This window comes from Lepidochelys olivacea (assembly GCF_965140295.1).
Source record: "Lepidochelys olivacea isolate rLepOli2 genome assembly, chromosome: 8".
Lineage (NCBI taxonomy): Eukaryota > Metazoa > Chordata > Testudines > Cheloniidae > Lepidochelys > Lepidochelys olivacea.
This window is the reverse complement of record NC_140418.1, coordinates 61,833,490-61,847,409: the sequence shown is the minus strand read 5'-3', so window position 1 is coordinate 61,847,409 and position 13,920 is coordinate 61,833,490. Positions and strand designations below refer to the sequence as shown.

At 40.7% G+C, this 13,920-nt stretch overlaps 1 long non-coding RNA gene across 1 annotated transcript in view; it reads right to left on the bottom strand.

Moving 5' to 3' along the window:
* LOC311525426 overlaps window positions 1-13,920 on the bottom strand; it is a 253,464-nt gene that overhangs the window by 37,134 nt on the left and 202,410 nt on the right. The window contains exon 3 of the long non-coding RNA XR_014712771.1: window positions 2,942-3,012. This is a non-coding gene — a long non-coding RNA (uncharacterized lncRNA). The remainder of the gene's footprint in view (window positions 1-2,941; window positions 3,013-13,920) is intronic.

Genomic DNA, 13,920 nt, shown 5'->3' with positions numbered 1-13,920 from the left:
TCTAACTTGCCTGTTAACATCATTTACATTCAAGAGCACTGGGATCAACTTAAAAATACCATTCACAGTGCATGTGCTGAAACTATAGGATATTCCACTCATTGGCACCAAGACTGGTTTGAGGAAAACAATGAGAAAATCCTAATATTAATTCAACAGAAAAGAACTGCATTCTGTAACTGGCAAAATGATTCATCTAATCAACAAAAACATGAGGCTTATCACCTGCTCAAAGCCAAAGTTGGCTACATGACATCAAAAATAAGTGGTGGCAAGAGAGAGCTTCTGAGATCCAGGGTTTCATAGACCAGTATGACATGAGAAGCTTCTTTCAAACAACAAAAGCTATATATGGGCCAAGCTCCAAAGACCCAACACCCTTACATTCCCAGGATAGCTCCACCCTCTTCAAGGACAATGCGGCCATTAAACAACGCTGGAAGGAGCACTTTGAGAGCCTATTAGACACCTTGCTGATCCCCCATCTTCTGAGGAAGTCTGGTGTGCCATCACCCAGACAAAAAATTACAAAAATTACCAGGCCCAGACAGCATCCCAGCTGAGGTTTTTAAAGCTGGGGGAACAATGCTCCAGCACAAACTTTACCAACTTCTCAACAAAATCTGGACCTGAGAAGAAATTCCACCTGACTTTAAGAACACCAACATTGTTACAATGTTCAAGAAAGAGGACAAATCTTTGTGTGGGAACTACAGAAGTATTGCCCTCCTCTCCATCATCAGAGGGAAGATTCTTGCCTGAATCCGACTAAACCGTCTTCTCCCCCTTGCCAAGGAACTCCTCCCTGAATCACAGTGTGGCTTCAGGCCATCCTGAGGCACAACTGACATGATCTTAGTGGCACAACAGATTCAGAAGAAGTGCAGAGAGCAACACTATTCATGGCATTCATTGATCTAACCAAGGCCTTTGACTCTATCAATCGTGATGCCCTATGGAAGGTGTTGTGTAGGTTTGGTTGTCCATAGAAGTTCATTTCCATCATCAGACTACTCCATGATGGGATGACTGCCATCATTCTCAGAGACCGAACCATTCATCATTCGCACTGGTGTCAAGCAGGGCTGTGTCACTGCTTCAATACTCTTCTCGATTTACCTTGCAGTGATCCTGATGCACATCCGTGACCACCTTCCTGATGGAATCGGGATTGAGTATAATGTGGATGGCAAACTCCTCAATCTCAGACATCTCCAAACAAAATTTAAGATCACGAGAATTGGCATCACTGACCTTCAGTATGCAAATGACTGCGTCATTCTCACGCACACAGAGGCCAACCTGCTAAGTACAGATGCTTATCACAGCCTGGGTCTCTCTGTCAACATCGGGAAACCCAAGGTACTCTACCAGCCCTCCCACGCACAAATTATTCTTTGTACTCCACAAATCACCATCAGCAGAGAATCCCTGGAAAATGTGAACCATTTTCCATACCTTGGCAGCCACCTCTCCCAAATAGCCAGCACTGACACAGAAATTGAATACAGGATCCTCTGTGCCAGCACATCTTTTGGAAGACTACTCAAACGAATCTTCAATTATAGGGATCTACAAAGAGGTACCAAGATCCTGATTTACAAGTCAGTTGTCATCCCCACCCTTCTCTATGGATGTGAGACATGCATAACCTACAGACAACATCTCGAGTGGCTGGAGTGGTTCCAACAGCACTGCCTCAGGAGGATTCTCAGGATCAGCTGGGAAGACTGACAAACTAACATCAGCATTCTCTCTGCAGCCAACATCAGCAGTGTAGAAGCGCAGGTCATGAAACACCAACTTTGCTGGGCTGGCCACTGTGTACGTATGCCTGACACTCACCTCCCAAAGCAAATGCTCTTCTCTCAGTTAAGTCAGGGAGGAAGGACTTGCGGAGGGCAGTGGAAGTGCTTCAAAGACATACTGAAAGTACACCTTAAAAAGGGAAGCATCAACCCAACAAACTGGGAGGACTCAGCGTGGAACAAAACACAGTGGTGCCACATCATACACCAGGCCACAGCTCACTTTGAGGAGAAGAGATGTGCTCATGAGACAGAGAAGTGACAAAGGAGGAAAGAAAAGGGCACAACAGTCCAGCCAACAGCTATGTCTCCTCCAAGATTACACCTGTCACTTCTGTGGGAAAATCTGCAGGGTACAAATTGGGCTTCTCAGCCATTTAAAAACCCACCAACAAACCCCCTTGGCAGACATTATCCTCACATTGGGGGATAGCTGAAAAAGATTACTCTTTTTTTACCAAACTCTGTGGTATCATTTCATATCAGATGAAACTCACTAGTTTTATCCAAATTGAACTCCTAACTCAAAGTGAAACTAATGGGCCAAAAATTCCTATGAACTGAACACACTGGACAGATCTGCTGAAACCTGGTCAAGCTAAGGCCAACAGATTTCACATAGCTCTAATCTGATTTCACTGCATGTATTTTGTGCTTCAGACCATACACTGAGAAGAAAGGGAAGCCGGTAAGTGATGAAACTGCCTGCTTTGTCTGGAAAAATGCTTGCACTTGCTGCCTTTTCCTCAGTCACATGATATCATGATAGATGCAGTCCACTGAATGAATGGAGAAATAGGGGCATACACTATTCTCTGGGATAGAACTACTCTGTTCATAACCCTTAAAAGAGACTGAAAGGGAGGCATAGCTTCCAGAAATCCTTTACATTCAGGACATCTCTTTGGAAGTTATAGGGTCCTTTTCTCTTTGGGGACATCCTCTTCTCTTTGGGGACATCAAAGTGAAATTACTCCTGCAACTGTAATCTTAACAGCAAGATTTATTAAACACCGAGAAAATGGAATTAAAACAAAAGAAGCTGTTTAACATATCTAGATTTACATTTCTCATAAGATAAGGCATTCTCAACTTAGTTATACAAGGGAAAAAAGGGAACACTAAAAACTTACTTCTCTTGAAAGCAATCTCTTCTCTCACCCTCCTCTGGTCAGACTGTCCACTAGACATTGCTTGCTGTTGTCTAGAGAAAAGAAATGAGACCCTCTTTTACTCATCCTCCTTATCAAGTCCCCCTTGATCCAGGCCATCTATCCCCACTTTCCTAATGGCATGTCTACATTTGTAGGGCATGTCTAGATTTCTTTGGGGCATGTCTACATTTGCCATTTAAAGCACAAAATGCCCCTTTTTTGCACAAAAACTGTGGGAGCATCTACACTTGTTAATGACTTTTTATGGTGAAATTCAGAAGTTTCACCGCAAACAGAAAACCACCTCCATGAGAGGTATGCAGCTCTTACTGCTGATCCTTTTTGCATGATGTGCAAGCGAAGATACGTTCTTCCTGTGTAAACACCTTTTAGCCTCCAGAGGCTATCCCACAGTGCCAAAGTGACCATTCTGGCCAGCACCTCTGATGCTCTGACGCCAGGTTAACAGATGTCCGCCCCTCCCCCTGTAAAGCCCCAGGAAGTCTGAAACTCCCTTTCCTGTTGCAAGTGCTCATCTGGCCAGGTGACCATGACTGCTCCATGTAGCAAAGATCCCCAGCTTGGAGCAATGCCAAGCTACTGGACCTGATCAGTGTTTGGGGAGAGGAGGCTATGCAGTGCCAGCTGCGTTCGAACAGTAGGAATTTCAATATCTAAGAGCAGATTGCACACAGCTTGCAGGAGAAGGGGCATAACAGACACCCTGCAATGCAGAGCGAAGGTGAAGGAGCTAAGGAACGCCTACCACAAGGTGAGGGAGGCAAACCATTGGTCTGGTGCTGTGCCCCAAAGCTGCCATTTTTATAGTGAGTTGGGTGCAATCCTAAGTGGTGACCACATTTCCATTGCAAAGAGCCCAGTGGATACTTCTGCATGCATTCTACACACACACAGAGAGAACAGATGCATGACTTACCTTGCAAGTGACAGCCCACTGAAGAGCGTTTGACTCTTTAACAATGTTAATAGCTGTCTTTCAGAAGCTTAACAACCTAGCTCGCATTCAACCTTAGAATCATCATAGAATCATAGAATATCAGGGTTGGAAGGGACCGCAGGAGATCATCTAGTCCAACCCCCTGCTCAAAGCAGGACCAATCCCCAACTAAATCATCCCAGACAGGGCTTTGTCAAGCCTGACATTAAAACCTTCACAGACCAGCTTGCCTGGTTGTGTCTAGTGCAGACAGCCCTCCTTGGTAAACCTGCAGTTTTCCCCCTATGTCTTAAACTATAAATAATGGAGAGCGGCCCAGACTTCCTCTATCACACATGTGGTGATAATTGTATTCATATGGAATACCCCCCTATGCATGTCATCTTCTCCTGATGACTTTTCACCATTTTCCTGATTTTTTTAAATTATATTTATTATGGTTTTCAGTGTAATTAACACTCTCAAAAAATACATCAATAACAGCAATGGGCACATCAAATATTCAAGGCAATGTTAGATACATTGAAATAATGTCACGATATAACAGTTTGTCAGGACTGATAAAACAACACTGATCAAATATTTTACATTGTTGCTCTGACTGCCTTAAGAACTTCAAGAGATCATTTTAAAACTGATCATCAATATTTTTGGGACTATGTGCCTGTAAACTGAAATCAAACAGCAATGTAGCTAAAGTTAGCTCTACACATCATAGGTTCAAACAACTGAAAAATGCTCATTAGTTCCAATATGGGGCATATTGCATAATGTAAATGTATTTAGTATGTAGCAAACATTCTAAAGGTGAGCAGATGACCACTTCCAAGGAGTGGGCTATACTTCAGTGATCATGCCCCAACTATGTATCCTTTTTCTCTACAAGATTATGCTGTGTGCAATCAGTTTGGATTCCAATCAATTTCAATTCCCTTTTACCAGACAATATGGGCTGCTAATGATTAGTTAATTAACCACAAAGCACCATAGTAACAGGTGAATCTCAGAGAAATGTAATGACATAATTGCATTCTAAGCCCATTGAATAATAGGTTGCAAATGAATTTCATTAAAATAAAATGAAAGCTCCAGCAAACATAACATTCTCAACTCCCTCCCACTCCCCAACTTCTTTCAATAACAATTTACTCTGAAAGGGGAAGCACAAAACAAAGAGTGCTATTTTGTGTCTAGGTCAAGCTAGCAACAAAGAGGTCAATGCATGGTAAATGGTCTTAATTTTTTTCTGTGTCCAAAATATGACTAACAAAGGTTTTAGGTGCAGATATGCAATTTATAAAAATATAGTAAATCAAAACCACCAGTGAACTGACAAAATTTCAGCTAAAGAGCTTGAGGACTGTTACAGAATTCCCCTTCAAGCACCCAACTCAAGCAAAAGACAAATGCTGCAAAACGTTCTGAAGATCAATAAAAATCAGACTAAAAGTAGAGTCAGATTCTAGAACTGGAGACCCTCCACTCGTGCACAACTCCCAACACTGCAAATCCTGACAGTATTGAGCAAAAGTAGCTGTAAACCAAGGTGCAGCTGACCTTAAAATGTCAAGATGAAGGAGAGAGGCAGTCTTTGAGGCACTATTTTCATTAAGTATATTTACACCTGCATAACTACATTGATGTAATTTGTCTGCCTGAGTCTGCGGATAGACTAAAACAGCTCTGAGGAGTGTGAACTGCTGCTGCTATCTTCACTGGATGTTAATTTGGAAGGCAATGATAGCGCCAAGTTTGTTAGCTATTTCACTACTGAGTAAAACAGGTGAAAAACAGGAATGAGATCAGTTAGTGTCACCGAATGCAAAACACATTAAAACAGAACAGACACATTAATATACCTGAAGGTTCCTTCCATAAGATATAATAGAAGGTCTGTAAGATACCATAGTTGATGATACATAGTAACAGGTCATACATAAGTGGTCCAAGCAAACAGTGTGCTACCTTGAAGATTACCCCCTCTGTTTCTTGTCTGTGAAAGCCTCCACAATATTCACTTTGTCTGTTTAGACTGAAAAATTATGGACAGACATACTCTGCAGTACACTCCATGACAAGAATACATGCTATTATGTTTTACTTTTACTTTCCACCCTGTATTATTTATGATTATTTCTTAATATTTTATCATACAGAAATATCTGAACGCATTTGCTTGAGAATAAAAAAAATCCATTAAATATTTCTAAATAACTCATACAGTGGGCTTTAATGCATTTTTCCTATTGTGGTGGAGGGGGCAGGGGTTGTTTTATCTGGTTGCTAACCATATCAGGAAAAATGTACTTGGTAAAGAGATCAGCTGTTTGGATCATTGATAGGATGCAGGGCTTATGCCAAAGGATGAATAAATATCCTTTTGATCATGGAAAAAAAAAACAGGAGTACTTGTGGCACCTTAGACTCATTAGTTTCTAAGGTGCTACAAGTATTCCTGGGTTTTTTTGCAGATCCAGACTAACACAGCTGCTACTCTGAAACTGTTGATCATGAATTATCTTTGTGTTTTCACCCACACTAAAATCTTTTCACTTATGCATTTCTCTTTGTAATATTTTGGCTATTCTCCATGGAATTACAAATATTTTTACCCTTTGAATGTATCTAGTATACAGCATAACAGATCATAGAATCATAGAATATCAGGGTTGGAAGGGACCTCAGGAGGTCATCTAGTCCAACCCCCTGCTCAAAGCAGGACCAATCCCCAACTAAATCATCCCAGCCAGGGCTTTGTCAAGCTGGACCTTAAAAATATTTAAGGAAGGAGATTCCACCACCTCCCTAGGTAACGCATTCCAGTGTTTCACCACCCTCCTAGTGAAAAAGTTTTTCCTAATATCCAACCTAAACCTCCCCCACTGCAACTTGAGACCATTACTCCTTGTTCTGTCACCTGCTATCACTGAGAACAGTCTAGCTCCATCCTCTTTGGAACCCCCTTTCAGGTAGTTGAAAGCAGCTATCAAATCCTCCCTCATTCTTCTCTTCCGCAGACTAAAAGATGTGGAGCAAAGGGATACTCAAATGGCCAAAATGATTTACACTGACTTTCACACTAGTCTGTTCAAAGCTATGAGGCCATCTTTGACAGCATGACCTGTGGATATAGCAATGAAAGAGAATCTAGTGTATTTTGGTTCTGTCTTTAGCATCATTCTGGGGGGGCAAGGGTGCCAGAGGACTACAAAATTCTTACACTTCATACACTAGCTTGTTTGCTTCATATTCATGGTATGTGCTTAAAAACAGAAAGCTGGGTTCTTTTAACTGTGTTGTTGGAAATGTAAGAGATGGATTAGTAGAAATTAGAGATGGAAAATCTCCATCATGCATTCTAGACTAAATCATGATTATTCCTACCATATATTCTACAGTGCTTTATCCAGGCTAGTGCTGTATGTCCAAATGCAGGGGTTTCATACCCTTTTTTTGGGGGGGGCGGGGTTTTTTCCAAAATCTAATAAATTGACCTGTTAAAAAAAATGGAAAAACAATTTCATAACATTTTTGTGGAGCTAGTAACTAGCTGAGTTCAGGTCATGATCTCAAGGCAGTGTTAAGTGTCCCAATTCACTTGTCTGGTAAATGTTAATGTTATTGACTACAGTTGTCTGTAATCAACTGAATGCTATTCACATTGTATATGTATCCTGTTTAATGTGTACTAAAGTAACTAAATTAACCTGTTGTTGCAATGTCTTTTTTCCTGTTTGTATCGCGTACTTAATTAATCTTAAGATCAAAGCTGTGTAGACACTGCATGAAACTAATTGTACCTGTATTGTCTTCACTTATCTGTCACTGCATCCGATGAAGTGAGCTGTAGCTCACGAAAGCTTATGCTCAAATGTTAGTCTCTAAGGTGCCACAAGTACTCCTTTTCTTTTTGCGAATACAGACTAACACGGCTGCTACTCTGAAACCTGCTTAATGAATGGCCAGCAAGAGCCTTATGTAAATCAATGTAATTGAATTTACTTGTGTATGCATGGAAAGCAGAAAGTTAACTTCAAAGTTGTGGGGTGGGGGTGGGGTGCAATCTTTGTGTGTTCCACAATGGAAAGTCTACAGACACATGTGGGGCTAAGGAAAATTGCTAGGTCATCTTCAACTATAAGAAAGGACTCAGAGCAATTCTGCACCTCTGATCCATCTTAACACTGACAGGATGGTTCCAGATGCCAGACAGAGGTCCCCAAAATTCATTTTTGGGAAGCCCTGAGGAAAATTATGAAAAGGCTATGAGGCTGGGGCAGATTACTACAACTCCACTTTTATTTTGAACCTATGAACTCTAATTCACATGTAATGTATTTATCTGTTTTAATCTTGCTATAATGCTCATTACTTTTTCTTAATTAATCTTTAGTTTTAGTTTACTAAAGGATTGGCTACAGCATTGTCTTTGAGATCTAAAGCATATTTTGACTTGGGTAAGTTACTGGCCCTTTGGGACTGGAAGTAACCTAATCTGTGGTGAACTTTGATTTTAATAACCTTTCATCATAAATTTCAGTCAGTATGGCAAAGTAGGAGCTGGAGTGCCTAAAGGGTACTGTCTCTAGCTCCATGGTTACTGGCTTGACAAAATCAAATGACAGAATGTACTACCAGTCTGGAGTGTCTGCCCAGATTTCTGACAGTCTGACCTGAGTTTGGCACTCTTAGTTGTGAGTCACTCCAGGCACTGTGACAATTTCCAAAATCTCTGTGTTTGTTTGTCCGGGTTCAGAACTGAACTATATTTTCATATGATTTTTCACCTATCCCCTCCTCTGTATTCATGTTTTTTCCCTGTTTGCCACTAAGTGCAAAAATTAATGTCCAGACATTTTATTTTTCCTTTTTCCCCCTTGTCCACTCTGTAACTATTCAAAACTTCTTCAATTTTTGAAAAGTTACAAAGTGGCAAAGTTAGTCATTTTCCTTTTGTCATTTTAACTTTTCCCAGATTGAAGATATTTTAACAAGTTACAAAGTGGAAAAAGGAACAAAATAAACAAAAACAAAAAAAGGAAAGTGGAAAAAAAATCTAGACATTCATTCTATTGAATTCAGTAGAAAAAAAAGTGGGGGAAGAAACAAATCTGAAATTTCAAAACTTAACATTTTCCAATTTTTGAAAATTGAAATGAAAATTTCAAGTAAAAACAAAACAACAAATCTTTGTGAAGAATTTCATTTTCATTGAACACTCAGTAAAATGCAGGAAATCTTTCCACTGAAAAATTTCTACCAGCTCTCTTAATAACCTTAGATAGCCTGAGCCCATACTGTTACTGTACAACAAATTCATATACAACCAGTCAGATGTCATCGAAGATGCCATGGGATGATTAAACACAACAGTCTGATGCAGGGAGTCAGGCTGCATACAAGAGAGAATCACTAATGCAAGATGTAGATGAAGTCCTGTCCAGGCCCGGCAACAGACCTTAGGAGGTTGCGGGGTCCAGGGCGGCAGTGACAAATCTGTCACTTCCGGGACCAATCCATCACTTCTGGGACCGACCGCACTAGCCACTTGCGCTGGCCCGTGGGGGACCCCAAAGTGTGGGACCCAGAGCGGTCGCCACCCTGCACGCGCCTAGGAGCCCTGCAGCCCACCCGGGCAATATAAAAGGGCACAGGGCTCTCCTGGATGCCACCGCGGCCCTGGGCAATTGCCCTCTTGCTGCCTCCCTCCACATCAGCAGGCCTGGTCCTGGCCAAAGGGTTAAGTAAAGGTCTTAAACTTAGATCACTGAAGGGGCAGGATGAGGCCCCTTCTATCCTTTCAGCAGTTAATGGAAAGTAGGGATGTGTGAAGTGGTTTGAATGAAATAACATGCTTGAACCTTCGCTCAAAACTCAAACCTAACCCGACACTTTTTGAATTATTTGATATTTGTTAAATTTCCATACACCTTTGCCATTCTTGATTTCAGTTGGCCCAGTGGCAGAGGTGATGAAATATTGGAAGAAAGACTTTCCTTGTGATACTTCTGGGCCAACCAGAAGAAAGTAGAACTGGAAATGCAATAAGAAGTCTCACCTTGTAAGATTTCTACCCCAATGGTGCTTTATATATAGTACCAGGGCCTTTCAGGGTTCACCATCACCCAAAATGGAATGTATTAATGTTATTAGAGAATTTAGGCCACAGTTGGACTTTTCAATATCCAAGACAAAATTTAAAAGGTAGCTCCCCTTCCAATTTGTCACCAACACCCATCACCTTGATCTTTTCCCCTGTTCATGTTTTTCCTCTGCTAACATCCCCCATTTTTTAAACCAGCTTATTTAGTAAGGTATTGTCTTTAAATCATATTATATTTTCAGGACAGTTTTGTAACCGTCAGTCCCAAACTGTTGGACATAGCATTCCATGGACAAGTCAAAACATTTGGTAAATGCCTCTCAAACCTGACCTGCAGCACACCTCTCTGAAATTCCAGTCCTAGGCCCTTGAACAGAGAATGCCAGTTCATTTCAAAGTACACCTTGGCCTGAGACAAACCATGACTAGAGCCATTAATTCATCCACTTTTACTTGATACCTGAGCAACAATTTGAAGACACTTCTCAAAATGACAGATTGAAGCAAAACACCAGAGACCTACCTTAGAAGTGAGGGTCCCACACACTGAGGATGAGATTCACCTCTATGCAGAGAGTCAGCACAAGGCCTGTGCACTGCTTAAGACCTACTTAAAGCCATAATCTGAGGATTTAAGTGGGACTTCAGTGGTGTATATCTCTTCGTTCTGGCCCTCTGCACAGGATTAAATTTTACCTTCTGATGCCATAGTGATGGCCAGGTTATAAATATTTTATTAAATTCAAGAAATAATTCAATGGTGTACTGTGAAGTGTGTCTCACCGCTCTTCCCCCCACGCACACACACACACACGATCCTAATATTCAAAGCCTTAACAGGATGAATTTCAGGTAAATGTTCAGCTTTCCTAGTGGAGATAGGTAGAATTTCACCCTTTCTTCACCAAGTGTTTATTTAGGAATTTATGAAGTGTTTATGTGAATTGTGTTCCTATTTTCCCTCCTGCACAAAAAAATTAGAACGCATTTGATTGTCACACATACACAATGTTAGGCTGATGCTGTTAGGCATCAACTACACAGCAATACATAGTGTATTTCATAAAACTTTGTGCTATATCTCTTTTTAAATCTATTTCATAAACATAAAAGACATACTAAATTACAGCCCTTTCTTTACAATTCCACCACTTTTTAGACTGACTTGCTCAGGAGCTTTGTATCCATAGTATCTAATGGGTTAAGAATATTAAGAGTACCCACAGAATTACATAGCTTCCTAAAAGCTACCAGTCAGAGCAGGTTCTCTACATTTTAAATCTTCCCTTTAGCAGTTATTAGGTATTCATCCATCCATCCATCTCCCTTGAAAAACTATAAAAAACATTCATTTAACAACCTAAATATTTAATACCAGCTTAAAAAGTCTTTTTCATTTCAAGCTTCAAAAGGAGTTACTCATCCGAGTTACAGCAGCAGAATCTCGTAGGAGCAACAAGTGTCGCTTCTACTGTGTGTGGAGTTGGATGACAGGAATCCAGTTCTCCATTTAGAGCTCCTCCGGTATTACTACAGAACTCTCTCCTAATGCTCCAGATAAAACTGTTTCGTTATATTTTCATTTTCCAGTAATCATACTGCAAACATCTACTGGCTTCATTATCAATACATTTAAACAGGAAACATACAGTACAAAACAAGAAAAAGATCTGGGAAACGACAATCATCCTTAGAAATACATTGAGGAATGGAACATTAATCTATTGCTTCATCATTATAACTCCCACATAGGTGTCCAGCTACTAGTCCTCCTCTCTTCCACCTCAAAAAGTTAGCCAGCATCATCCCACCATGGCCTGTATCTTCCAGCTCACACCCTGACTCCTTGCCCATGTGTTCCACTTGGCCTGCATTTAAACTGCTGGGTCCTGAACAGAGAGTTGAAAATCATCACCAAAGCACCCAACTGCATGAGGAACATGTCTGAGGAACTGTGGACTGTCTCCAGAAAGAGGAGGTAAGACAAGGTGGAAGAGACTTGAAACAAGAGTGCCAACACTGCTATATCGTCCTACTTCAAGAGAGCGGTTTGTGACCTTTGGATTAGGTTAAGTCTACACTGCACTTCGTTGATAAAATTTTTTGAAGGTCGGGGGGGTGAAACAAACACCCCTCTCACTGACAAAAGTTTTACTGACAAAAACCTCTGGTGTGGACAGATGCTCTCCCGCTGACAAAGCTATTGCCATTGGTTGGGGATGGCTTTATTTTGCCAGCAGGAGAGCTCTCCTGCCGCCAGAAAGCAGCTACACATGAGATCTTACAGCAATGTCGCTGTAAGGTACGCAATGAAGATCCAGCCTTTAAACACTTTGTAACAGACAATTTTTCTCCCTTCTCCTTGTAACAACCTTTTATGTACTTGAAACTGTTATCATGTCCCCCCTCTCAGGCTTCTCTTTTCCAGACTAAACAAACCCAATTTTTTAAATCTTCCCTCATAGGCCATGTTTTCTAGGCCTTTAATAATTTTTGTTGCTCTTCTCTGGACTTTCTCCAATTTGTCCGCATCTTTCCTGAAATGTGGTACCCAGAACTGGACACAATACTCCAGTTGAGGACTAATCAGCGTGGAGTAGAGCGGAATAATTACTTCTTGTGTCTTGCTTACAACACTCCTGCTAATACATCCCAGAATAATGTTCGCTTTTTTTTGCAACAGTGTTACTGTTGACTCAAATTTAGCTTGTGGTCTACTATGGTGGTCTACCCCAGATCCCTTTCCGCAATACTTCTTCCTAGGCAGTCATTTCCCATTTTGTATGTGTGCAACTGATTGTTCCTTCCTAAGTGGAGTACTTGCATTTGTCCTTATTGAATTTCATCCTATTAACTTCAGACCATTTCTTCAGTTTGTCCAGATCATTTTGAATTAATAATCCTATCTTCCAAACCACTTGCAACCCCTCCCAGCTTGGTATCATCCACAAACTTTATAAGTGTACTCTCTATGCCATTATCTAAATCATTGATGAAGATATTGAACAAAAACAGACCCAGAACTGATCTGTGCAGGACCCCACCTGTTATGCCTTTCCAGCATGACTGTGAACCACTGATAACTACTCTCTGGGAACGGTTTTCCAACCAGTTATGCACCCACCTTATAATAGCTCCATCTAGGTTGCATTTCCCTAGTTTGTTTATAAGAAGGTCATGTGAGACAGTTTCAAAAGCTTTACTAAAGTCAAGATATACCACATCTACTGCTTCCCCCCATCCACAAGGCCTGTTACACTGTCAAAGAAAGCTATCAGGTTGCTTTGACATGATTTGGTCTTGACAAATCCATGCTGACGGTTACTTATCACCTTATTATCTTCTAGATGTTTGCAAATTAATTATTTTATTATTTACTCCATTATCTTTCTGGGTAAAGAAGTTAATATGACTGGTCTGTAATTCCCCAGATTGTTCTTATTTCTCTTTTTATAGATTGGCACTATATTTACCCTTTTCCAATCTTCTGGAATCTCTCCCGTGTTCCATGACTTTTCAGAGATAATTGCTAATGATTCAGATATCTCCTCAGTCAGCTCCTTGACTATTCTAGGATGCATTTCATCAGGCCCCAGTGACTTGAAGACACCTAACTTATCTAAGTAATTTTTAACTTGTTCTTTCCCTATTTTAGCCTCTGATCCTGCCCCCTTTTCACTGGCATTCACTAGACATCCCATCATCACCAAACTTCTTGGTGAAAACAAAAACAAAGAGGTCAGTAAGCACCTCAGTCATTTCCACATTTTCTGTTATTGTTTTTTCTCCCTTATTGAATAATGGGCCTACCCTGACGTTGGCTTCCTCTTGCTTCTAATGTATTTGTAGAATGTTTTCTTGTTACCCTTTATGTCTCTAGCTAGTTTGATCTCATTT